The sequence below is a fragment of the Ostrinia nubilalis genome, chromosome 5 (assembly GCF_963855985.1).
Source record: "Ostrinia nubilalis chromosome 5, ilOstNubi1.1, whole genome shotgun sequence".
NCBI classification, from domain to species: domain Eukaryota; kingdom Metazoa; phylum Arthropoda; class Insecta; order Lepidoptera; family Crambidae; genus Ostrinia; species Ostrinia nubilalis.
Genome location: NC_087092.1, coordinates 1,416,179 through 1,443,204, shown reverse-complemented (window position 1 = coordinate 1,443,204; position 27,026 = coordinate 1,416,179). Strand labels below are relative to the sequence as shown.

Here is a 27,026-nt window from a genome sequence, read left to right as displayed (position 1 = left end):
AATCTTTCATTCGATGCACTGATACCGGTCGGTTCTGTTACATCATTAAGTCACTAGTGTAGAGTGTATTTTAAAGTAGTATGAATTTAGTAATCATTAATAGGCATATTTTGTAGGATCCGGCTTAGTAAGATTTTCTAAGGAAGGAGCAAAAAGGCTGGTCTAAATTGTTGGCGAATTTTTAGAAATATCTTTCCTTTACTCGTTAGAATAGGATGGCTGGAATAGCTGGCCATTCAAAATATTTTTTATTTTTATTAATCAAGAAGACGTGGACTGCAAAAGTTGTGAAATCAAATTAAATAAGCAACGTAGACGCCTAGCCTGTCGTCTCTACTTGGCTTCCTAAGATGAGAATTAAAACTGCGACTTTTACTTAAGTGCTTATTGTTCTTTCAGTATTTCTCATTTCAAAACATTTTTCAGACGAAGAGCGTTTAAAAAATCAGACACCGCAGCTAATAATACATATCACAACAGCATAGCTTCATAAAAGCTTACAACTAGGGCTGCCTCTAAAAACCAATTAACAGAATCCCAATTTTCATAATCCTGAGCCCTAATCATACCAGTCCCCCTAAGCTTATCTGCAAAAGTAAATCGAACTTACAAGATTAATTATGTAGATATTCCCGGCTTCGCTAAAATTCTCGTAATATTTTAAATCTGGACTAAGCTAGGAGCAAACTTAGTTTTGTCACAGTGCAGCGTGAACTCAGAAGATCTAAGATGCACTAAGTAAGTTTATTAAGGGTCTCTTACAAATTACCTAAAGTTTTTGCATTTGCATTCGAATCTGTAAGGGCTAGCGGGCACGGGTGACGTTTGTCGCTGTGACGTGTGTGTTTCGTCACTCATACTAAGTCCATGGCGATGTATGGAGGTGCGTGCACGTAGCGACGTGACAGTGACAGAAACTTTTTAGTCACCTCCCACCAAGTCCATGGAGATGTATGAAAGTACGCGCACGTTCGCGCAATTTCTGTCACTGTCGCCCATGCGCGCGCTCCCAAATAATAAATCTATCTTTGTCGGAAACATGACCTACTCTGTTTATTTCGACTGTGGCATTGCCAGCACTTGTAATCCGGGGTGACTGGCGAATGTTTGTTTCAATGTTGAGAAATGACTAATGTTCGTTGGCGTTTAAAGCGCCTCGGAATTTAGTTTCGTATTTATTTTACAACTGAGGCTCTCGTCTGTAGGAGGCTGTTAAAAAGATGTAACTTCAGTTTGACTCGTTAAACGTTTTGAGATTTCCTTCCTCCTTGTGGGTATGAAGGCTTGAAGCGAAGTGCACGGAAATAATAATAAGATTTAAAGAATTGTCACATTTCAAAAATTTTTTGAGGAGTGTAAAAAAACTTGAAAGTGAAAATGTTTCTTCCACAAGAAGTAGATAGAGAGCTTTTTGTACAGAGTTTGACAATTTTTTGACGTTTGTTAAAGTTAAAGTAAGATGGTGCAACCCAGCCTTATAGTAGATTTGATTTTACAATTAAATTATCCATTGACTTCCAAAGTCCCTCAAGGATATATTATTTTTAAACCAAAGTCTACGTATTCAAAGTTCCAGTTGTAGGTTGGTGCATTGAATACATTTTACTATGTCCCCGTTCAGTTTATCACCGCCTAAACCAGCCAAGTCATGTCTGACAAAGTAATGTTGGATCAAACGTTTGCGGCCCGCACAATGCCTCGTCCGAGTAAGTTATGGCCATATCGCAAATATTTGCTCCAAACGCCAACTCCATATTTCATCCTAGGGTTGTGCAAGATGCTGTTAGGATTACTGGACGGATAAAAATTATTGTAACTATTTTAAATAGTTTTTTCAGCTACATCTTAGCATTATATTTTTTAGGATAACATTTCTATCTATTTACACAATGAAAAGTATTTTTTGTCTTCTTTCTTCTTCTACTCGTTATTTCGAATGTTATTTTGATTTATGGATTGTTGCAGCATTTTATACCTCAGAACATTGTTGCAATGGAATATTGAGTATTTTTTATGTTATGCATGTCATGCATTGCAGGTGAGATGTGGCATTGGATTATTAGCAAAATTATAGTTACAAAGCCTGCAAGATTTGCAAGTGCCTATGGGCTTATGGGCATAAGGAAAAGTACATAAAGGAACATTAGATGCGATTCTTCACACGAAACTATTTTAACAATTTTAAATTCAATAATAGTCACGGCGCGTCCCTAACCCGATATATTACCAAGTAGCGTTCCGTCCGGACGTGTGAATACATCTTAATACGTCTTTTGTCGCCACGGATTAACCCTTCGGTCGATTGGGGTATTTTAGACCCCTGAATGGGCTTTATGAACCCTCAATTTCTAATAGAGTTTGCGTAATTGACTGTCATGACGTGCGACTCGCGATGACAGCTCCGAACTCCTTTGTGCCCGTAGATTGTTCGGATATTAGGGTTGAAAGCGGATGATATTTAGGGATTAATTTAGCATCACAATGTTATTGAAATACAGGTTTACAAACGGTTATGGTTTGTTAAAATGTCGATATACATAACTGCTACCATGATTTTAAGGACTCAACATCTTATAATCTAAGATAGGCCAAAATTATATGCTATTGGTTAACATAGGCTGATATCAACAACAATAAACCTTCCATGAAGGGCCAAATTAGCCATATACGAGTATGCGAGAAAATAAAATGAATGAAATGTAACGTATAATAAACATACTTGTTTATAGCCTTGTCAACTAAGCCTTGATTGAGCCGTGTGAAATCAGGCTAAAATATCGAGCCACGTTTCAAACTAATTAGTTTGCAATCGGAATCGATTCCGATGTCGCTTCAATTTATTGTCTGGCGTACGTGTTACCCTACTATGCCAAACATATCGATATAATTTATTTGTCTGTCTCTCTCGCTCATGTTGACAACGAAAGGGATGGATGCAGGATGTGTTGAAATCGTTTTGCGAAATACAACCCCGGTCTCACCGGCCCATGAGCGCTAATTTGACTGTCACATAAATTACTAGATTTGTAACGGTTGAGTCGGACATAGCCGTCGGCTTTTCGATGATATCGTTTGAATGTAAACTTGTATGTTATGTTTATAGATACCCATTTACTGTTCAATCTATCGTTTAATAATAAGCTTTTGAACTTCATTATTATTTTGATTCTATAGTAAGATCAAACTTATTCAATGAAAAAATAATACAACGAATGTGCCAGCAGGGTTGCACTAACGGGTGACGCGCTCTCTGTCTTTCTTTCTTTCTAATATTGTTATTTTAACTAACATTAGGTACTAAGTACTTACTAATACTACCTTTGAATATTAATCTTTAATAATGAAAAAAGTAGGTATAGGTATGGTAAATTATTGTGTAATTTAATAAGACTTTTTTCAAAATATCCAGTTTCAGTAAGGGGGCATTTCACGCGAAGCGGACAGCGAAAATCAAGTCAGGTTTTGGATTTTGTTCATATTTGGATTAAATGTACTGCTATATAATCTGAATGGATGTGCATCATTATATTTTTTTTATGAAGCTTAGTTTATTTTTTATGAGCGTTCAAAAAATTGGTAAAATTTTAGGAACAGATTTTTCTGAAGCTATTACTGCTATTATTACATTTGATTAAAAACAAACTGACTATTGGACTTTTGAGAATAAATAACTGTGTTTCTTACTATTTACTACAAATTTGAAATTTCTTTTTTGTTCATATAGAAAACCGGAAGTAAAGTTTTAAAATCGAATTTTACAAAACTTCGGTATTTTTAATTTTTTTTATTTTTATTTTAAAACATACCTAGTAGTCTATAAATAACGTGTGTAAAGTTGTAGAATGGAGTCTGTATTGGTTTTTGATTTAGACGCAGTACAGTGCGAGCGCGCCGCAATGAGCGTCATACTGGCTATCGACATTTGGCTACTGTATAAAAATTATTTGTTCGAAAACAACTGAAACGTTAATATTGTTGCATGCATACTCTTAAACAATTATAATTTTGACTCGGCGAACTTCGTACCGTCTAACAGACAATGATTGTTGGCATTGAGATGGTATTACGTCGCAGACCACCCACAACTTATTGGATAATACTATTAAAACATTACCCTTCTTTTTGGGTAGTCGGGATATGTTAGTCCGGGCTGCCAGTTAACATCATGCCAAATTTTATTAAAATCTGTTCAGCCGTTCTTTGTTTTATACATAAAACAAAGTCGTGTTAGTTACACGATTTATAAGTCAAGAACGGTTCGGCAGATTTTGATGAAATTTGATATGGAGGTAGCGAGCCAACTACCTAAAAAAGAAGAATTATGTTTTTAGTGTATTATTCAATAAGATGTGATGTGGGTAGTCCGCGACGTAATACGCACCATCTCAATGCCAACAATCATTGTCTGTTAGACGGTACGAAGTTCGCCGAGTCAAAATTATAATTGTTTAAGAGTATGCATGCAACAATATTAACGTTTCAGTTGTTTTCGAACAAATAATTTTTATACAGTAGCCAAATGTCGATAGCCAGTATGACGCTCATTGCGGCGCGCTCGCACTGTACTGCGTCTAAATCAAAAACCAATACAGACTCCATTCTACAACTTTACACACGTTATTTATAGACTACTAGGTATGTTTTAAAATAAAAATAAAAAAAAATAAAAATACCGAAGTTTTGTAAAATTCGATTTTAAAACTTTACTTCCGGTTTTCTATGTGAACAAAAAAGAAATTTCAAATTTGTAGTAAATAGTAAGAAACACAGTTATTTATTCTCAAAAGTCCAATAGTCAGTTTGTTTTTAATCAAATGTAATAATAGCAGTAATAGCTTCAGAAAAATCTGTTCCTAAAATTTTACCAATTTTTTGAACGCTCATAAAAAATAAACTAAGCTTCATAAAAAAATTATAATGATGCACATCCATTCAGGTCATATAGCAGTACATTTAATCCAAATATGAACAAAATCCAAAACCTGACTTGATTTTCGCTGTCCGCTTCGCGTGAAATGCCCCTAAGTTCAGTAAACTCAGAGATTATTACATAATGCGTTGTCTCATGGCGTCTGTATACAGTTATTTCGTTGAACTTTCCCGAACATATCTAGGACGTCAACATGTCTGCACAAAACGACGGCGCCTGTATTATTCAAGTCTACGAGTTGTTAGCAATATCGCTTAGAAATCCAAATAACGTTGGAGGTTTCGGCCACAGTGAAGTTGGGTGCAGTAGCTCTAATGTTTGCATTGTGTCGTTACGTAAAAAATACATGAATGCTTATTTGTACTATTGTTTGTATAGTAAAACTGTCATGAAGCTTTTCTGAAGTTGGTAGTTTTATATATTTTTGAGTGAAAATACAAGACAAACGAAAGCTCCGACTGTTTTTGAGGCATTTATTTGAAAATAGTAACAACACCACAAAAGTAGACCAAAGATGAAGGGTAGTAAACTATCAATATACATCTCTAGGTTGGAAAATACCGCAACTATGAGGTCTTAGCCTGTTGAGTTTAGCAATAATTGTGATATAAATTATTTTTCAGATTGTTCAAAGTAGAGGGTTAGTCCCAACGGCCCCGGTGGATCTGCCCCGTCAACGGGGTGGATGGGAAAAAGTGTTTCAACGTCCCCGGTAGTCATAGTCTTAGCGTTCAACGGGGTGGATGGACCACATCAAGTGTCAACCACCCCGGTATATCGTTTAACGGGGCGGATGGATCAAATCAAGTTTCAACCACCCCGGTATTTTACTAAACGTGAAGGATGACACAGATCTAAAAGGTTCCACCTCGGTATTGCATACCGAAAATAAAACCTGTTAATAAAATAAAAAAATAATGTGTAAATAATAATCAGTTTTATTTAACAGTCACTGTTAAAAAAATGTTCAGCATAAAAGTAAGTTTAATTGTCACAAAATATTATGGTCATAAACCTATAGATTCGATGTCGTTTAGAATCACAGATGCGCGATTGCAATGATGAGTCAATATAACACTCTAATACTCTAATGTGATAAAAAGTAACTCTAAAATTATTACAAAATATTATTATGTAAGAATCATAGATACGTAGTTACATTAATCAGTTGTTGATTAACAATAAAAGTAAGTTTAACTGTCACAAAATATTAAAGTTATTTATAGATTACTTTTAGAATCACAGATGCACAATTGCATTAATCAGTCAATATTAATAGCACTCTAATAGTTTAATGTGATAAAATGTAACTCTAAAACTCGTCACTAACAAATAATAACAAGGAAATCTAAAATTGTTACAAAATAATAATTATTATTTAAGAATCACAGATACGTAGTTACATTAATCAGGTGCTGATTAACCTTTAACCGACGACGTGATTTTTTTTGTTACGTCGTCTGCGACGTGCAGTCTGTGGGACCGCTATACTGTTTACTCAAAAAATAGTCATTTTTTGTTTAAAAGTATATTGGTTTTATATTTTTTGAGAACATTATAGTATAACAAATAAACGTACTTATCATTTGTGAGTAATCAATGTAGTAATGTAGTAGTAAACCGTATAGCTATTGCCCACTTAAAGATTTCAAACACATTGACATGAAAAATTAAAGAAAGTATTTTAATTATCGACCATTTATGACTTTTTTTTTATAACTCAATAAACTGGTAAATAGAATATTAACAGTTTTTAGTTAAAACTTACGTAACTTAGAAAATATTGAAATAAATTTAAAATCCTTCAAAAAGTACAGTCATTGCCCATTACTTACACTAATTGCCCACATCAAAGCACAGTAATTGACCAGTATCTTAAAACAAAATAATCAGTTTTAAAATGTCAAAATAGGCTTTAAATAAACAAAACAAAACATTAAACTTAATTTCTAGTAGTACAGTCTTCAAAATTTCAAAATAAATTGCGTTTGGCCTTATTAACATATTATCAAATATTTCTTGAGCTGATGTTGATAAGTCAGAATCATCTACTTCAAAACATAGATGACGCAAAAATTTGAATTTTATATGTAGGTAAATATAATAATTATGTATTTATTTTTTTATCTTCTTTGATATCAGTTCAAGTGGTTGCTCAGAATGTTCAATTAGCTGTTGGTTTTTCTTCCCTAAAGTTGTATCTATTTCCTTACAATTAACATTTTCACTAGTCGATTTAACGTAGGATTTTCATTTTTTGTATTTGCGTTTGAATTTTTATCAATTTTTTCAAGCTAATCCATATTTTTCAGCAATTTATCTTGTAGATAAATTGTTGGATACATCTTGTACAGCTTCAATCGCTTTTTGCAAATTTTCTATGCTAATATTGAACTTTTGGAGTCTTTGGCATACTGAAAATGAAACATTAAAAGCCATTTCAATATGTATGCCTGTAAATTGCAAAACAAGTCTAGCAATGAGCAACTTAAACACTGCTACTGCATGGTGGCAACACTCTAATAATAATTGCCCTGGGCAATAACTATAAATTAACATAATGGCAATAACTGAAATGATGGTGGGCAATAACTAAAAATATACAGATTTACGTGCAGTGATTACCCACCGTTAAAATGACCGTTAGAAATCAAATTTTATCAGTTATTTTCATTGATAATGGAGAAAACACTTATAATTTCATCATGACTATACACCATTAGTAGAATATTAAATAACTTGCAAAAAAAAATTTAACCTCTAAGCAAGTAATTCCTTAGTAAAATTGTTAAAGTCTTTACCTGTTTGAGTAACATTTTCACCCGTCTTGACAAAATCCGCCATAACTGTTTTGTTTTAGTGTTTCCTATTGTACATTTTAAATCTACTGTACATTGATCTCGGAGCCATCTACTTAGTAATTTCAAATCTAACCAGAGTGATTCAAAGTCAGCACCTGACAATATTATTCTTAAAGCGGGCAATCACTACCAGTGGGCAATCACTCTCTGGTTTACCCTATATTATTTATTTAAATACGGCCAAAACTTTTTTGACCCTCAATTTTATTGAAATTACATTAGAGCTCAATAATACCTTTAAAACTTGTACATTTTGATCAAAGCCATAAAAACTATACTCCTTCCTAAATATAGTGAACATAATTAATAAAATAAAAATAAATGGCATGTACATTACATGCACAAAAAAAATTTGACGTAGGGTAAACATTAGGCACAATCTGGACATATTTTTTTACCGCATGCCAAGCATTTTCGGTATGCATAGGTAACACCTGTAAGATAATTTCGTTTTCAATTTAGGTGGACTAAAATGTACGACTTTTTTGCAGCTGGTGCAATGACATCAGGTTGATTTGGCAAGTCAGAGCCTAGAATACATGTCACTGTCTGCTTTACCACCCGTTTCACGGTGTTATTTTTTACAGACTACCTACTATTAAAAAATTGATTTTGAGGCAAATGAGGCAGTACAGCACACTTGACAAAATCAAATTTTTAACGGTTGGTGGTACATAGCTGCCCAGAGCCCTGACGATGGAAAAAGCAAGCTTTTCCGCAAATGCTCAGTCAGTGGTTACGAGACGAGTTTATTCCAATCTGGTGCGTATTCGGAGAGAGACACCGGACTACTAATATGCTTGAGGCATGGCACAAAAAGCTTAATAAAACAATAAAAAAAAGCAACCGAATATCATAGAGTTGTTAATCACACTGCTCAGCGACGCCTGCTATTATGAAGTAATTTCAAAACAAGTAGAAAATCTGTCAGCATTTCAGCAGTGTAATCGTTTACAGGAGTCTTATTATTAATTGCGCATCTGTGATTCTAAAAGTAATCTTTAAGTTTATGACCATAATATTTTGTGACAGTTAAACTTACTTTTATTGTTAATCAACAACTGATTAATGTAACTAAATAAATAAATATCCTTAGACATTTTACACTGCGCTTCTAGTCCCAAACTAAGCAAAGCTTGTATTATGGGCACTAGACAACGGATATAAACATACTTAAATACTTTTTTTTGTAAATACATACTTATTATACGTAGAAAACACCCAGTCCAATACAAACAAATAAAAACTACGTATCTATCATTCTTAAATAATAATATTTTGTAACAATTTTAGAGTTACTTTTTATCACATTAGACTATTAGTGTGTTCTAAATATTGACTGATTAATGCAGTTGCGCATCTGTGATTCTAAACGTAATCTATAGGTTTATGACCATAATATTTTGTGACAATTAAACTTACTTTTATGCTGAAGATTTTTTAAACAGTGTTAAATAAAACTGATTATTATTTACATATTATTATTTTTTATTTTATTAACAGGTTTTATTTTCGGTATGCAATACCGAGGTGGAACCTTTTAGATCTGTGTCATCCTTCACGTTTAGTTAAATACCGGGGTGGTTGAAACTTGATTTGATCCATCCGCCCCGTTAAACGATATACCGGGGTGGTTGACACTTGATGTGGTCCATCCACCCCGTTGAACGCTAAGACTATGACTACCGGGGACGTTGAAACACTTTTTCCCATCCACCCCGTTGACGGGGCAGATCCACCGGGGCCGTTGGGACTAACCCGTAGTATGGGTGTAGTATGGGTAATACTTGGTTCTTTATTTCACAATATTTATTGCAACGTTTGTCAAGTTCTCAAAAAAGCCGCTACATGGTCACTTTAACGCCAATGGAAATCGTACTGAATTCTTGTATCGATAGGGTGTCTAGCTAGCCTATTGTATAAATACATATTACGTATTACAGACTAGGGCTACTGTCTCAATGTTTACTGTGTCCGGGGTCTGTGGACTAATTAACACGAGCTCTGGAGACACGATATGAGATAATCGCTCTTCGGTTAAATGGTAGAGTTAACGTACTATCATTTATTTAGCTTTTACTGTGTTGGTTAAATCGTGATTAGCATGTATTTTGGAGATTCAGGTGCGTATTACAGAAGCTTAAAACTCATAGTACATCATACACACTGAGGCTTTTCATTGGTATTTGTCTATATTGGACCTATCACAGGATCTATTACTTAAATCGAGTTTTTAGCCTTGTTTTGTTAAGCGTCTTGCAAAAATAATGCGTATTGATTTGATGTATGATTTTGAATGAAACTCATGATAAACGCTTGATAAAAACGTTTTAAGGATCTCTTACAAAATACCTTAATTTTTGCACTCAAATCGTTTGAATGTTGGCAAGTTTTAATGGTTTTATTTATATCCATAGTTTATCTAGTAAGTTTTATAAACTCTTTAGTTTCAATTTTAAAGTCAGGATGTTTTTGATGGTTTTAGAATAGAATAGAATAGAAAACTTTTTATTTGCAAGAAAGGTTTACAAACAGGCAAGACATAGGTTAAAACAGAGAGAAATAAACAAGTGGACAATCAACTGCTTGTGCCCCTCTGACAAAAAGGCACATCAAGACCGCCAGGGCTTGTCTTGAAACTAATACAGACGCTTTTCATTTACTATCTTTACTTTGTAAAAGATTTATGTAAAGAGAAAAGTCTGCAAACCTCTATGCGCATCCTATCCAGCACTTTATGGTCTGTGGACTAATTACACGCTCTCCAGAGACAAGTTAGAGGATAATCGCTGCTTGGATAAATAGCAGAATTAACGTGAAGCTGAGAATTATTATGAGACGTGCACGGATTTATTATTATTCAGCTTGCAAGGTACGATAGCGGTATTCGTACGTCAGCTCTTAGTTTTGTTAGGTAAGATTTAACTAAGATTATAATATTTATGAGATAAGACAGTTGTACTAGAATTTCAGTGCTGCATTTATTTTAACTACCTATATTATACGTGTGATACAAAACATTGTAAAGAAATTTATGTAAAATGAATTGCGTAAAGCATGCACTCAAAGACCTTTCAAATAAGCTTTTATTTGATTTCAATCTTGTTCGAAAAAATCTTGGACTCCGGGTTCCATTCTGAAGTTGAGCATGCAAGAAATTAGGTATTGCTGTGATAAGCGATAGAAAAATACATGTTAATGAAATAGCCGTTCCATTATTACACGAATAAAGGCACTTCACAAGTTTACATTTTAGACTTTTTTGCTTGTTTCTAACTTTGTATGAACGGATCCTCCGAGAGATGAGAGTACTGGTTTCTGTAATACAGGCCCCTCGCCTAGCTCAGACACCAGTCTCTCACAAAAATTTTTTATACACGATGTACAATTTTTGTTGTAATACTTTTGTATCAGTTAGATTGTGGAGAAAAAGATTTTTACTATTTATTTATTTCTCTACCATCTATGATAGCGACATCAGCTTCAAATCCGAAGTTTCCACCAAACTCGCAAGCTCATATCTCATTACCGTCAACACGTCTTCGACTTGCAAAATCAGTGCTCACGTACCAACAAAAACAACGTTCAGAAACTATCTACTTAACTAAGCAAATAGTTCTTGCATGCATTCGAGATTAGCTAGCGTCCACTCCCGCTTCGAGGCATAGAGTAAATAGGGGCAGAATAGTTGAGAGGCAAACGAAATTACCTACTCGTGATGTAAGCGCACAAGACGCTAAGTTTGCTATTCTAGTTTCGGGGCGCATTGTGCATTAAAATTTGGAAGTGTACTGCGAGTTCATTTAAAATTTCTTGACATATTGCTTAAGTTTACCTTTTATGTTGAATTAAATGAAAAAGGTCAAGGAAAAGCTAGATCGGCAGTTATTAAACAGATATACCTAGTTTGTTTGGACACTATATTTTTTGTATAAATTAGAACATTCTGTACATAATTTTTACTCTTTGTCCAAGGCGCATGCATGTTGAATGCAGCGCAGGCGGCGAACTAAACTAATTTGCACTGAACGTGGACGAACGCGCCATTGTTTACTGGTCGAACAATAGTTAGCAGCAGCAAAAATTTAGGTTGTTTTTGACCAGGTCTTGATTATAATCTCACTAAGGAAGTAGGCAGAGCGAAATATGGTATTTGTATGTACTTGGTATTGGGGTAGGTAAGGTATAAAAGTAATGAAATGCTTTCGCCAATGATGTATGATCAGTTTCTTTGGCTGAGCAAGGAGAAATTGTGATAAATAAATAATTATTATGAGGTTAAAGTACTGTGCAGGCACCTTGCATGGGTTATTAAAGGCCACAATTGCAATCGATTGCTAAACCTAACCAAGTAAACATTAATATCGGGGACCAATAGGAAGATCGTATTTTTTGCAAACCTTCCCAATGCATATTTTTTAAATTTTAGCTCACCGTCAGCATAATTTAGTTTCTGCCGTTTCAATCAAGTGAACCCTCTGCCCTCCTAATCTATTTCGTCGCATGCAAAGTTAGATGCAGCAGGCGGCGAACTAAACCAATTTGGGCTAAACGCGGACGCGCGAGCCGCGTTTATTAGCCGAACAATGTTAGTAGTCTACTACTACTGGCTCTATAAAAGATCTTGACGAATGAAGGTAGCTTTCATACCTATCTGTGACAAAGACCAATGGCGCGGATTTCAGGATACTAGCTGATGATAATTTTTCAAACCTGCCACACACGTCCATTGATACTTTTATTGACGTTTAGCTTACTTTAAGCATAATTCAGTTTGTGCCATTTGAATTGAGTGAACCTTCTGAACTCCTACTCTACGTCCTCGAATGCAAAGTTAGAAGCAGCAGGCGGCGAACTAAACCAACTAAACCAAATTGTTAATTTTAGTTTTTTTTAAGATCTTTTGTTCATATTTTTTACAACAACAATATACTTTCATAAAGAGGGAAACCTGTCATTGGCTATACTATCAGTCTAAAATACTAAATCTTTTATCTAACATTTTCAATGTATCGCTGTTGGTTAAAATAAATAAATAAATTTGGCCTAAACGCGGACGCGCGAGCGTTTATTAGCGGAACAATGTTTAGTAGTCTACTACCACTGGCTCTATAAAAGATCTTGGACGAAGGTAATGAAGGAAAAAGTAATTAATTACCTACTTTAGCTTTTATGTTTCTGCGTGAAATGAGATAGCACGTGCTACCTCGCGTTGTGCGTAGAAACGAAGGCCATTTTCTCAAAATGTTTTTTATAACTACTTGTTATTATTGAAAATAAATGGTTCAATTTAAACAGAGAGCAAATTCTATATTTCTACCTTTAGGATAGACAATGAGTGAGTGAAAGGTGCGACTTAGTACGAGTTAATATTTCAGCACCGTTCAAATTATTTTAAATCATTATTTTCTAGTCTAGTTACAAAATCAAATCTTTTAATAAAGTTCAAACTTAGTTCTTAACTTAAGATTAAAATAATGAATTCTGAATTGCCACGAGTTTTAAACACCTTACCTTATCTTTTACTTTCTTTTCTTCTTTTGTGTAGTGTCGAACAAAGTAAATACTTTCAAGATAAATATCTAATCGTTATCCTTACATCAATCTAATTTAAGAAAACATTGTTAGTTACTGCATTTAACACTAGTATCTGACTCTCTGACTCTCAAATCGTTTTTCAATTAGCACCATCAAACTCGGTTAATCAGACAGAGCTAGGTGTTAAACACCAGCACGGAAAGCAGCTAAACTAAAGTTGAACCGAACTAAAAGTGAACTAAACTAATTTCAGCTAAACACTGCGCTAGCTCGGCGACCGTTTATTTAGCTCACAATTGAATCTGACGTTCAACCCGTGATATATCAGTGGGTGTTGGTTTGATTAAGGAACGCTTGTAAGTAAGCTCAACTATGTACGTGATACCATTTAAAATATTATTTATTTTATAGATAAACTAAAAAGAAGAATACTAAATAAATTCGCTTGCTCATAATTCCTTGAACAATGCAGATATGTTATCATCAAGGGGAAAGTCTCCTTTAATTGTGTGAATCAAATCAACAGCACAGCACAAATATCAAATTAATGATAATTATGTGTTTTAAGAATGACTTCAGCAGCAGCCACAGTCGAACCTTTTTCAATAGAAGCCAGGTCCTGGACGGAAAGATTGGACCATATCTACGGCAGAAAGCGGAAATGTCGTATCTCAAAAATTGGCTAAAATGACTTTTAATTGTATTGTATTAAGAAAAAAAAGCCGCGTCGAATGGTGTATGTATCGTCTTTCTACGATGAAAAAAAATATAGATACGTCATAGATTTTTTTCCAGTTTTTTTACAATTTACTTGACCAATTGCTGTAACTAGTCAAAAAATCGCAACTTTCGAAAATAAAATAGATACGACCACACTACTAGTATGTTAAACAGTTACAGCACACTTTTCCTGAGTCGAACATTGATTTTAAAGGAGATACAGCATTTCAGCCGCCCTAAAATCTTACGATGTCGAACATACAGCAAATGCGCCGAACTGACGTGAGTACTTATAAAATAGTTACTGCATTTCAAACGTATCATCTAATAGCGAAAATCTTACTAACATCATTAGAATAGAGTCTTGTTTTGTGTACAGCAAGTAATACGTCACTCAAGCAAAACAAACCCCCTCCACCCGCTGCGTCATACGCCATTCTGATCGTGCGGCAGTTGTGCGTTAGCTCCGATAGTGAGAACGCAGAATTGTAAATTCTTAAAATAAATATTATTTTACATTTTTATTTGTTGTTTCGTTTCAGCCGAAAGACGTCCACTGCTGGACAAAGGCCTCCCCCAAGGATTTCCACAAAGACCGGTCCTGCGCCGCTCGCATCCAGGCACCACCCGCGACCTTCATCAGATCGTCGGTCCACCTAGTGGGAGGCCTGCCCACGCCACGTCTTCCGGCTCGTGGTCGCCACTCCAGAACTTTCCTGCCCCAGCGGCCATTAGCTCTTCGAGCTATAGCTAGTATATGGTACTAAAGCCTTTTCGGAAACCGGCTTGTTCGGGAGGCTGGAAGTCGTCGAGCCTGCGTGCGAGACGATTCGTGATGACTCTCGAAAACAGCTTGTAGACATGGCCCAGAAGTGAGATGGGTCTATAAATTTTTCAACAAGGTTTTGTCGCCTTTTTTGAAGAAAAGTTTCACCACACTTCTGTGCCATGCCGTAGGCGTTTTTCCCTCAAGTATGACGGAATCGAACAGCCTCTGAAGAGCCTTTAGCACCGGCGTTCCGCCTGCTATCAGAAGCTCAGCCGTGATTCCATCATCACCCGGTGCCTTGTTGTTTTTCAGCAGTTTGAGAGCCATTCTAATCTCGTACAGACTGACGTCCGGGATATCTTCGGTGTAGTGTCGGGCCAATCAAGCTTTTGGGTCTTCAGTTAGATTTGGAAAGTACACTCGTGTATAATTGTCCATATAATTTCTCAACTTCTTCCAATAACTCAGGCCCCGACGAGATGTCTCTGCCATCCTCGGTCTTCAGCTTGGTCAGTTGACTTTGGCCAACAGACAGATCCCTTGCGAACACTTTAGACCCTTTGTTACGCTCAATCGCCTCTTTAATACGATCTGTATTAAATTGGCGTAGGTCGCGAGTCAAATACTTGGAGATCTGTCTGTTAAGACGCCGATACTGAGCAGCATCTTCAGAGGACTGCAGAACCAAGTTTTGTCTCTCTTCTATAAGTTTATTGGTGAGGTCAGAGATCTTTTTGGTTTCTTTTGAACGACAGGTTTTAAAGAACTTAGACCCAGTCGTTTGGACAATTTCCACGAACCTGTCATTGTATTCGTCCACAATTTCGCAGTCTCCCAGGCATTCGAAACGATTTTGCAACTCGAGCTGAAAGCTTTCGGGGTTTTGGAGTTGGATGGGCGCTGGGCGGAGCGTAGACTTCATCAGTCGACGCCTCTCGAGCTTCACAACAGTAAAATGGGACCGGGAGCTATGTATGGCTCTGGAAATATCCTCATATACATATAGTCTCCACTTCGTCGTCGGGGTGTTCCGTGGTCGGTGCGTATACCTGTATGACCTTCAGCGAATACCGTTTGGTGATTCTGAGTATAAGGTATGCTACCCTCGCCGAAACACTCTCGATCTGTACCACGTTGTTGATAAGGGACTTGTGGACGATAAACCCGACACCACCCTGGGACTGTTGGTTGCCCTCCCGGAAATAGAGCAGGTTTCCGGATTTTAGGATTATGGTGTCCTCCCCCTCTCTTCGGACTTCGCATAATCCTACGATATCCCACCGCAACCTGCTCAGTTCTTCCTCGAGTTCGGCGAGCCTCACGTCAGTCCGCAGCGTGCGAGTGTTAAATGTTGCCAGGGCCAGAGGTCGTCGGGGTTGGTAGCCTGTCGGTACCCGGTGATTCTTAGCACCTCTTGCCCCACCGTTACCGTGACCGCTACCGTGGCCCGGGATAGTGGGGCCGCCGAGGACTAGGGGCTGTGTTTTTTTGTGTCTCTTCATGAGGGGATTTTGCCTTAATCGCCAGGCTTGGCAGGCGGGTTAGGTTAGGTTAGGTTTTTTTTGTGAGGTTTCGCACGCAGACGCTGCTGCCCGTCCGGTGCTGCAGGGATTTTGTCGCCTATTACGACACGCCTCCTGTTGGCGGTGGGGAAGAGTATTCTTTATGGCCGTCCCCCCACACGGCACTTGTTGTTTACGTGTTTAAAAATAAAAAGTGGCAAACCTCAGGACAAAGTATAAGTAAGTGATTGTTGCAAGCAATAAAGAGAAAGTATAGCAGACTGATTTATGTAACTAATGAACAAAGAAGGAAAAGTAACATGATGATTATTTTTATTTAGTTTAAAAACTAATACTGAATTTAGCAGATTGATTGTTGAAACTAATGAAGAAGAAAAACTATGGCAGGCTGATTGTTAAACTTTTAAAGAGAAAGTGTATGCTTCTTAAAATTAATGAAGAAGAGAGATAAACTAATAAAGAAGAATATTTTTGTCGGACTGATTATTATAATTACAATATAATAAAACAGACTGATTATAATAAAACAGACTGATTTTTTTGTGCCATTACATTCTTAAAATTTAAATAAAATAGTTAAGAAAAAGATACAGTATTTTATTGTTTTCACATCTCTGACTCTTATTGTATATAAAACATTTCAAATGTAGAAAGTTATTTCATTAAAAGGTCCATACAGCTAAATAGCCCTGTAGAGTTTATCGTTTCTTCGAGATACAGCAGATCCGCTGCCTGGGAACTGAAGTCAACTTAAATAAGCCATACATTTTACCTTCCTGATACAACATTTCTGCAGCTCGATATTAAAAAATCAATTGCTGTAACTAGTCAAAAGTCAATGAAGTAGTAACTCTAGAATATTCCAATCACCTTTATTAAATAAAGTTTAATTAGTAGAAAAAGCATGTAAAATTTCAGCTTTCTAACTTTCTTAATTTAAGATTTATGAATTTTTGAAATAGTTTTTTTGCTCTGGTGTAAAATCGGACTTTTTGAGATACGACAAAATCGCTTTCTGCCGTCGATATGTTTTTTTTAAAGAGAAAATAAACGCGTTGCGCCTTTTGTTTTTTTTCACACTTCTAAATTCAAAATACTCGCGCGTTATATTTTTAAATTAACCCTTATAAATTCCAAATATCTCATTGCTTTGGAGATTTAACCAAATCTTAGTTCCAGTTCCATCTTAGTTTGGAAATTTGAACCACTAAATGTTTACTTAATACGAGTAGCTACATCAGATTAACACGATATCTTAGACTGTTCAAGAGATATCAGCCACCCACTAAAGTCACTAAACTCTAGCTAAATCGTAAAATATAATTCGCTAAAGTGCCGTCTCTCACCTATACGATTTATCGGCGCCGGATAACTTGCCGCCTGAACCGCACTTGTCGAATATAACCCGACTTAGACTTAGTTCAGTTGTACCGTCGAATTATCTAGGATATCGATATCGATAGATTTATTACTCGAGAACTTCGCCGTGGAACCGCCATTATAGAATTTGCTTGAACAACTAGTGTCAGTAAACTAGTAGAGAGGTGAACACCGACAACTCCGTATTTGTTACTTAGTTTGAAGCTGTAGTAGAAAATTTTCTTAAGACTTGTAATTGATTGCTGTTTGCAAACTAAATCATTAATATCGTTAGGATTGTTTCTTACTTTAGAGATTGTGTTTTAGCAAATTGGTGATCAATCAGTCTGTAATTACTTTAAAATGTATAATTCAGAGACAATGTCAACTAATTGCGTGGACTTCTCAATCAGTGCTAAAACTTTAAATAGGCAAAAAACAAGGGTGTGTAATGTATGATATAACTACATATCATATAATACTTAGAGGATATAACATCAAATTATATAAAATCGTTTAATATAATAATTATTTACTATAATAAACGAATAATATAATTTTAAAACGAATAATTTTAAGACAAATAACTATTAACTGATATAAAATGGTTTGATATAATGAATATTTTCTATAAAACTTACAATGTATACTATTTAAAACAAATAACATTCAAATCATATAAAAATAAAATGTCGAACAATCAAATGAGATAAAATTCTTTTCCTATAAAACTTAAATCATATAACAATAATAATTTTGTATAAAGTTCATTTGTTATAATAAGCATTGCATGCAGCAAGCAAGCAAGCGAGCAAGCAAGCAAGCTAGCATGCAGGCAAGCAAGCAAGCAAGCAAGCAGGCAAGCAGGCATGCAGGCATGCAGCCCCTCCGAGCCTACGCGCTTCTAAATTACACTCTAGGGGTAGGGCAGACAAGACTACGTGGAGTCGGTTTTACGGCGATTCGTTTTTGTCACTAAAGTCATTTATAAGTCAAGCTAAAAAAGAACATACTTAAAGTTATATCTATCAGAAATTATATCAATTAAAGAGTATAACAAATAATATTTATTACAAGTAATGGTTATGTGAAATAATATTTATATTAAACAAAATTACATCAAATGAGTCTTAGATTAAGTAAGGTTTATATCAAATGTCTTTATGCGTTGTGATTGGTATCTGAAATGATATTATTAGAAATGATTTATTATATGAAGTAAACATTATATGTTAAAAAAATATATCAAGTGTTATTATAACATACGTTTATTATACAATATGAACGTTATTGAAATGAATTTATATCATATAAACTTATATAAACTGTCACGCACCCAAAAAACAAAAAAAAAGAGCATGTTGGGCATCGAAGGGCTTCCACTTAATTGATATACAAAACCGCTTCAAGACAAACATTTAGTAAGAGATGGGTGGAGCGTCCAACTCGTCATCATAATTATCATCATAATTTTAGCCACAGGACGTTCACTGCTGAACTAAGGCTTCCCCCAATGATTTCCATATTGCCACGTCCAACTCAGTCACCAAATAAATATTGATAACAATTCGGCGACAACACTATACCTCTAGACCAGTGGTTCTCAAAGTTGTCTGCGCTACGACTCATCTAATACAAGTTCACGAACTCGGGACCCACCTATAGATTTCGCCCGCTGCCCAGCGGTTGCATCGGTAGGATGATGTGTGTGTGTCGTTCTACAGGCAGGGCCCACTCAATGTTCGCTAGCGACCCACCACTGGGTCGCGTCCTATGGGAAACCCTGCTCTAGACATATCTATCGTCCAGTAGATGATATTGAACCGGTGCTAATGTCAATGTAAATCATAAAAGTTACGCAGGCATGGCGGTGGTAATAGGGGTTAGCAGATTACTTTAATGGGCCTGTCGATTTGTAGTGCGCGAATTTATGTGTATCTACCCTCTCGGTGGCTAATGTTGGGATGACGTTAAAGATAATATGTTATTCGAATTATTTGAGTTATTAATTCGTATTTCAACGTTTTGTAAAATCGAATTCGAGCTGACGGTTTGTTACTGTGTATTATCACAGCTTTATACTGAAAAATAGTGCTTTCAAGTGTTAGAACGCAGACTGTTTCACGCTTGTGCTCTTTTTTTTTGACAGCTAATTGACATCAGCAATACTTATGCCACACTTAAAAAGCCCAAATACACAAAAAATACCAACATTCTTATAGCATCTGAGGTACAATCTCATCATTTGCTTATCTTTATCTTAATCAAATTAAAGTAATATAAACATGCCACCAAACTAATGCATTATTAATAAAGTTTCCGTTGCATATTCCTGCGGCATCACTGTATCCAATACATTTGCAATGCATTACATAAATTGTCGGTTCCTGCCGACTGAGACGGCTTAAGACGGCCCTAGAGCTGCTTTGAAGATCTCATGAAATACACCTCGGATATTGGAAAGCAGATCTCAAAATACATTTGCAAAATATTTTATACTTATGAAATAGCTTAGAAATACAATTTGTAAACGCGGTGCTTACTGCTGAAAGAATCAACTTGCAATCTTGGTTGAAAAGAATTTAAAAGAAGCTCAGTTTTGTATTGAGGTGATTCCTTAGCGGGAGAACTTGCGTGTAACGTTACAGATTCGAGCATTACATCAGTGAAAGAGGAGAACCGAATGTAATACAAAGTGTAAGTATCAACTAAAGTCTAATGTCGAATGCTCGTCAGTCAGGGAGGTAGTATTGTAATGTGACGATCAAAGTCGAATCTATAATGTTACATTACACGTGAATGCTCCAGGTGAGAGAGCACCTTTTTACAAAATATATCTATTTCTTGAGCTGTCACTTCCGTGCTCCCTGTATGTGCGTGACAGGTTGATAATAATATCTTTGTCACGCGGCCCGCTGCGTTGCCCGGGAGCGTGCAGGCCCATTCCTCATCTTAGATATAACGTTAGCAATCGCACACTTAATAAATATACGTCCAGGAATCTACTTTATAAAGTGTATAACGCCCGTATTCATAAACATTTACTATGAGGTCTCACAGTGCGCGTGGACGCACAGGGTGACACATTAACCAATCACAGAGCTCTATTCAACGCTGTGCGTTCGATTTGCTGCTTCACTTAAGCAAGCACCGTTTATAAATACTGGCGTAAGTTATATGAGGATGAAAAAAATACAATTGAGAGACGATTTCGAATAAAGTTATTCCAAGAAAAATAATTTAGTCAGTTCTTGATGGTTAATAAGTGACTGTAAATAATTCTTTTCAGAATATTCGATACACAATTCGAAAAACGACTTCGTCAACGTTAGGTTTCTTAGGAAAATCTAATAAGATTTTATCGCTTTAGCTTTAATAACCCTCGTAGGTAACAGGTGTTAAACTGTCACTGTCACTTTGCTTGTCATCGCCCAGTAAAGGTAGCTATCGATCGTCATGACTTGATAGGCTTACTCTTGCGCTACATCTGTGAAGCTTTTCGAGCCTGACAAATGGAGGGTATTGAGTTTATCGCCGTAGCTTCCACTAAGGCTATCCCGTACGTGACAGGTGATATATTGTCACTGTCAGTCTGCCTGTCAGCGCCCAGCAGTGCAACGAGACCACGGTTCACTATTGCACTACATTTGTTAGGGTTTTCGAGTCTGACAAATTCAAACGAAGAGAAAAAAATCAATGCTAGAATGAAAGGCAAGTATACGATCAAAGTACCTACTTTATCGTCTATGAAGAGTAAGAATGTTTAATTAAAAGAATATACCAAAATCAGCAAAAAGGCAATAATTTATTTTAATTGAATTCGATAGATTTCAACGCGGTAGGCAAAGTTTTTATTGCACAGTTTATTAATTTTATACCATTTACTAGAGATTCCGTTTAAAATGCAAAAAGTTTCAAATACCTGCCTTGTCTTGCATAAAAAAAGAAAGTTTAAACTTATTACATTTATCCATATCTGCGTTAAAAATTATAAAGTAGGTCTTATTTTGTTGCCTTTGCTTCGAGTAGATTAATTACTTCTTTACGTAATCTTATTCCAAACTTCGATTGGAAATACTCTTTTCAATTCCAGATGGAGTAATGTTGGAGAAGATTTCCAAAGACCGATTGAGTGTGCGAAAGTTTAACAAGATTGTAGATTTTAATTGACCCTTAAATATATTGCCTCATTTATTTATGAAGTCAATTTATTTTGTTAACTTCAAGTTCTCTTTGTCTTGTTTTGGGGCAACATGATTGAAAACTTTGATCGGCTGTGAAATATGACTAAAATATGTTAACTTACATATCCATTTTTGTGTTAATTGATAAGTCATAATATCTTATAGACAAGAAAGTAAGCCTAAAAGTATGAATAAATAGTAAGTAGTAGAAATATGATAAGTAGAAATCGATCAACATGTAAATCATTGGGGGAGGCCTATAGCAGTGGCTGAAATGATGATGATGAAGTAGAAATTGGGGGGTGAAATGGGCCTTGTTGTTAGTTTTCCACCGAAACATAGAAAAAGTCTTATTTTTATAACGATCCTCAATGTGTGTTTATGTGAATATATGTGTGTTTATGTTAAAACAAAAAATCTTTTAGTTTCTAGTCCATTCAAAGCACTAAAACTAAAAAACCCTAAGTACCAATTACAGTAAGAGATCGATATAATCGTTTGGCCTCCCGCCAGCAGGCACGTGCGGCCTTTATTAACAAACCAATCCCTCTAGTCGATTAAGAACTGGAAACTTTGTAGCGTCCAAACTGTTTATCCCGCGAAGAGCCTTCCATTTTTAAACGCGTATCTCAATCCAGACTTTACAGAAAAAGGTTCGGTAGAAAAATGCGGGCTCGTGGAGGGACTGTGTATTTATTGGGACATAGCTCAAGTAAATGGCCTTCTTAGTGGGCCAGCACTGTTTATTTTGTTTATAACTCTGTGGACCCGGAATTAGGTGCGATCTTTTACGTCTTGCCGCGTTCGGAGACCAGAAAAACAATGCGATGTGAATGATGCTGAGCTGAATATTTTAAATGCTTTAACGTAGATTTATTGCGAGAATGCACAACTTCATTTTCTAAAGTAGCAGCATAGGGAAAGCGATCAGACTCAAGGGGAAGTTACTCCTTAGTTGACTATTTTCAGACGTCATTGTTTGACTAAGTAGTAATATCTAGTATGACCAATGAAAGTAAGAAAATGTAAAATTCGACATTATGTATGAGTAATGCAGTTTTTAACGTCCCGGTCCAACGGTCTTTCAATTTCTTTAGATATTACAATTCATAGGACAGGTAATAAAATATGGTAATTGTTAGGGCAATTTGATCACTTACACATTGCAGTTGATTACTACCACACTGCGACATTGTTCTGGTGACTGCTCCAAGCACAATTGAAGTAAGTCCTAATAAGATCTAATATCTCACATAACTGTCAATGAAAGCAACAAATCAATGCGGACTACATTCAATCAATAACAATCCATACGAAATCCGTGAGATCCAGCAATTACACCCCAGAAATCGTAATCAGCCCGCAATCAGTCGTGGCGTCTATCCCGACGACGTCGTGGCATTATTCGTGTATTTCGGCCCGGAATCGTATCGCGATTGCTGGTCCGAAGCAATCGAGAGAAGCCTGCGATGGTGAAGGCATTGGATAAACTGGATTAGTGATTATTTCTACCGACTTAATCTGTGATTATGCGTTTAGGTTGCGATGAAAATGCAAATGGAATGGATTTAGAATGAAGACTGTCTTCATGTAACTTCAAATGTACAACGTTAAAAATTTTGTAGAAATAATATTTTCTTTTGAAAACTTTTTTATATTAATAATCACAAATTATTGTGAACTTTATTTTTCATTTAGCATAAAACAAAATGTGATGCGATGAAAATATACGGAATCCCTTCTACGCTTGTATAATTTGCACTTGCCTGGTTTATTTTTCAAGTCAAGTCATGCATGAATACGGTCTCAACCTACCTCACTCGGGACAAGTAAAAAGATATGACACACAAACAGACGATTCAGCCATTCAAAATGTATTTGGCCAATGTTATAAATAAAATTACTCGCCCACGTGAACAGTTTTATGGGCGCCATTTTATTTGTTAACCCGTTACCCGCCCGCTCGGTTCATGAAGAGCAAAACAGAGTAATAACTCGTGGAGGTGGCACGCGTCAGGGCTGCCAGAAATAAAAACAAATCTGCACGATTTTTTCGATAGAGTTCAGTTGTTCAAGGCAGTAAGTTTTGAAAAAAATTGAGCTAGAGAAATGTAATATGTTATTTGTAGTATTTAATTTGTTGTATTTTATTGTATTAAACGAGACTACAAGATCTTTAGATAAATATTAAGCTTAAAAGCAAGGCAAACAGCGAACATTTTAAATACTCGTATAAAAATTACTAATTATATTACAATACCTACATAATTTCGTCATCATAATAAACTTTTAGCGAATATTACTCATTTTTGGTACAAGCTACCTATGTTGTTCAAAAAGTCACCACTACTTGGCATCCATACAAAGGTACATTAGTTCACGTAGGGACCTCGTACGCGCGAGTATTATTTATTACGTGCTGTGCAATAGAGTGTTACACTGGCTATTTGTGGGTATCGCAATTGTGTTTTATTGTTTTCGGAAATGCCTTCATTTACCTTCGGAATAGGGGGATATTCATCAGCAGTGGAGTCGTTTATTTTAAAGGGGATTGCGTGCTCTTATTATAGGCACAGTTAAATACAATACAGGTTGTACTATACTGCTGAATGTATAAGTTAAACTTTTTATGGACTGTGCAGATTTTGGGAATTTTTAATCATTTATTGATGCGTTTATGAGTAAGGGACTATTCCCGTTCTCGTTTCCACCGCTGCAACTCCTGTGTAGCCAGGATCTACAGCTTGCCCGCCAATAAAAACTCAACCAGTGAAGGTCAATTTTGTCCCGGGGAAAGTTAAAATGTCATTGAACCCGCAATGAAATTAATCAGAAAAACATAGGAGCGTTTATGAGTAAGTACACACGGGTCACGAACTCGCTACCTGTAAATATTGGTACGGCTTTGTTTGTCTGGCGGTGCTCGGCAGCGAACTGGTTAAATCGATCCCTAAAACTGATTTACGACCTTAAAGCGGCACTAACGTCGATACAACATTAAACTTGAGCAATCTGGAGCTTTTAAAAGCTCAACTTGAGCAGTAACTTTTATCTCGCGCTCCATCGCAAACCAATTTTCGGGGCGTCATAAATATGGCTCGGCGTATAAATATCCCTAATTTTGTAATAAATAATTTCTGAGATATTCCCTCTTGGTAATTGTAGGCCACCTGCGTCGCTGAGTGGGGGTTAATTTTAAAGTTCGTTGTCAAGGGCTTTCAATACGTTAACTTGAAAGCTTGAACGCTAATTAGTAATCGTTATTACAAGAATCACGTTCTGTAGTTAGCAATTCAGATCAAGTTTTCGAGGTAGTTTTGTCGTTTGAAGTATGTTGAATTTCCTTTGGCAGTTTGTTTACCTCGTTTCAATAAACTTAGGAGCGGTGTTCAAAAAGTAATGAGAATAGGACATTTCTAGCCATCACAAAAATCTGAAAAAAAAAAGGGTAGGTACCTACCTTAATTCTTCACTAGAAAATGGTAAAGATATAATTTAAGTTCACCATTGCGTTTAAGAATTACATTCACTTGAACGCTATCAGTCGAAAAGACCTTTTCTGTGGCCAATGACCATGATGAAGAATAGCTTCCTACTTAGGATTTATTTCTAAATGGCATAAAACAAAATGACTTGCACTTGTCAATCTTATCCACCTCCAAATCCCGAATAAATTCCTTTAACTTCCACTTAAAATAAAAAGAAGCGATAGGCAGCAATTACTTGGGCCATAAGTATTGCCGGGACGGGCCCAGAATGGTCTAAAACGGCCCGATGGCCCCTAATGGCCCGGGGCTACGGCCCAGGCCCTATCTGGGGCCATTACGCGGTCGTATCAGAGTGAAAGCCCCATATCTCACATGTGTAAGATGTAGATATTAAGGAGACAATGAACAGTTTTTTACCCGACAGCGTGACACAATGACAAGGTTGTGTTTTTCTTATCCTTTATGGTTATACTAGCTTTTGCCCGAGGCTTTTCTCGCGTGAAATACAAAACTCAACATCATTAATATAGTTACTCGTATCGTTCGTTCGTTCGTTTCAGCCAATTGGTAAGTACAGAGCCCCGATTACGGTAATTTTTAACGTCTTCAATCCAGACGCGCTTCATCGATTCTGCGATACAATTGGTCAAAACAGCTGACGTACGCTGTGTACTGTGTACTGTGTGCCTACCATGAGTTTACGTTAGGTGAGCTCGCTAGCGAATACGTCAAAAAATTCTATGAAGATTTTATTTCTTGAAAGTAGCCGCTAGGGGCGCTGCACAATATGTCATACATTTAAATGTCATTTTTTTACGCAGTCGCTAGCGAGCACACCTAACGTAAACTCATGGTAGGCACACTGTTCTATTACTTCAAAATTCGTTCGTTACTTTTTGCATGAAAGAATACACTCGCTCACACGCACATATTATTTATAAATTAGTAGGACATAGAATAGTGGGATGGGAATTAAGATGAAATTTGAAGTATGTTTTCTGATAAAGTTTGGTATGTACCTACTGATAATTACGTACATAGTATGAAAGGCCAGTTAGGTACAGGATTAACGCAGAATACGAGTGTTTGTATTTCTTCGTTCACAAGCTTAAGTGATAATTATCGAAGGATAACGTGTTGTTTCCACAGTTTATATCCTGCTTTATAAACAGACTAGCTTTCCGCCCGCGGCTTCGAACGCGTGGAATTTTTCGGTTCTTTTATATAACCTATGACACTCATCAATAATGTGGCTTTCTATTGGTGAAAGAATTTTTAAAATCGGTTTAGTAGATCCCGAGATTACCCCTTACAATTTAACAAATATACAAACACACAAACTTTATCTGTTTATAATATTAGTATAGAAAAACACCTTTTACTATCTCAAAGGAATCCTTATTAAAATGATATCACCAAAATGGCGCATTGCGATAAGCGTGTAGCACCTGGCACTCAGTCACGTAGCCAAAGTTGGCTCAAACTCCTGATTAGGGGCCGTTAGCCATCCGAGGGTCGAACTTGACCAGGACGTGAGGGGCTAACGCGCTGAAAAATTTTGCTTTGCCCCGCTTTGGGGTAATTAAATGTACGGCTTAATTAGTGATACATTTTGTGTCTTGTATGCTATGTGTACTCACGTGAACTGTGTTTA

General features: G+C 36.2%; 1 protein-coding gene across 1 annotated transcript in view; it reads right to left on the bottom strand.

Moving 5' to 3' along the window:
• The window catches only part of LOC135072104 (disintegrin and metalloproteinase domain-containing protein 11-like), a 233,334-nt gene that overhangs the window by 53,911 nt on the left and 152,397 nt on the right, over positions 1-27,026 (bottom strand). The gene's annotated exons all lie outside the window — the stretch shown is intronic.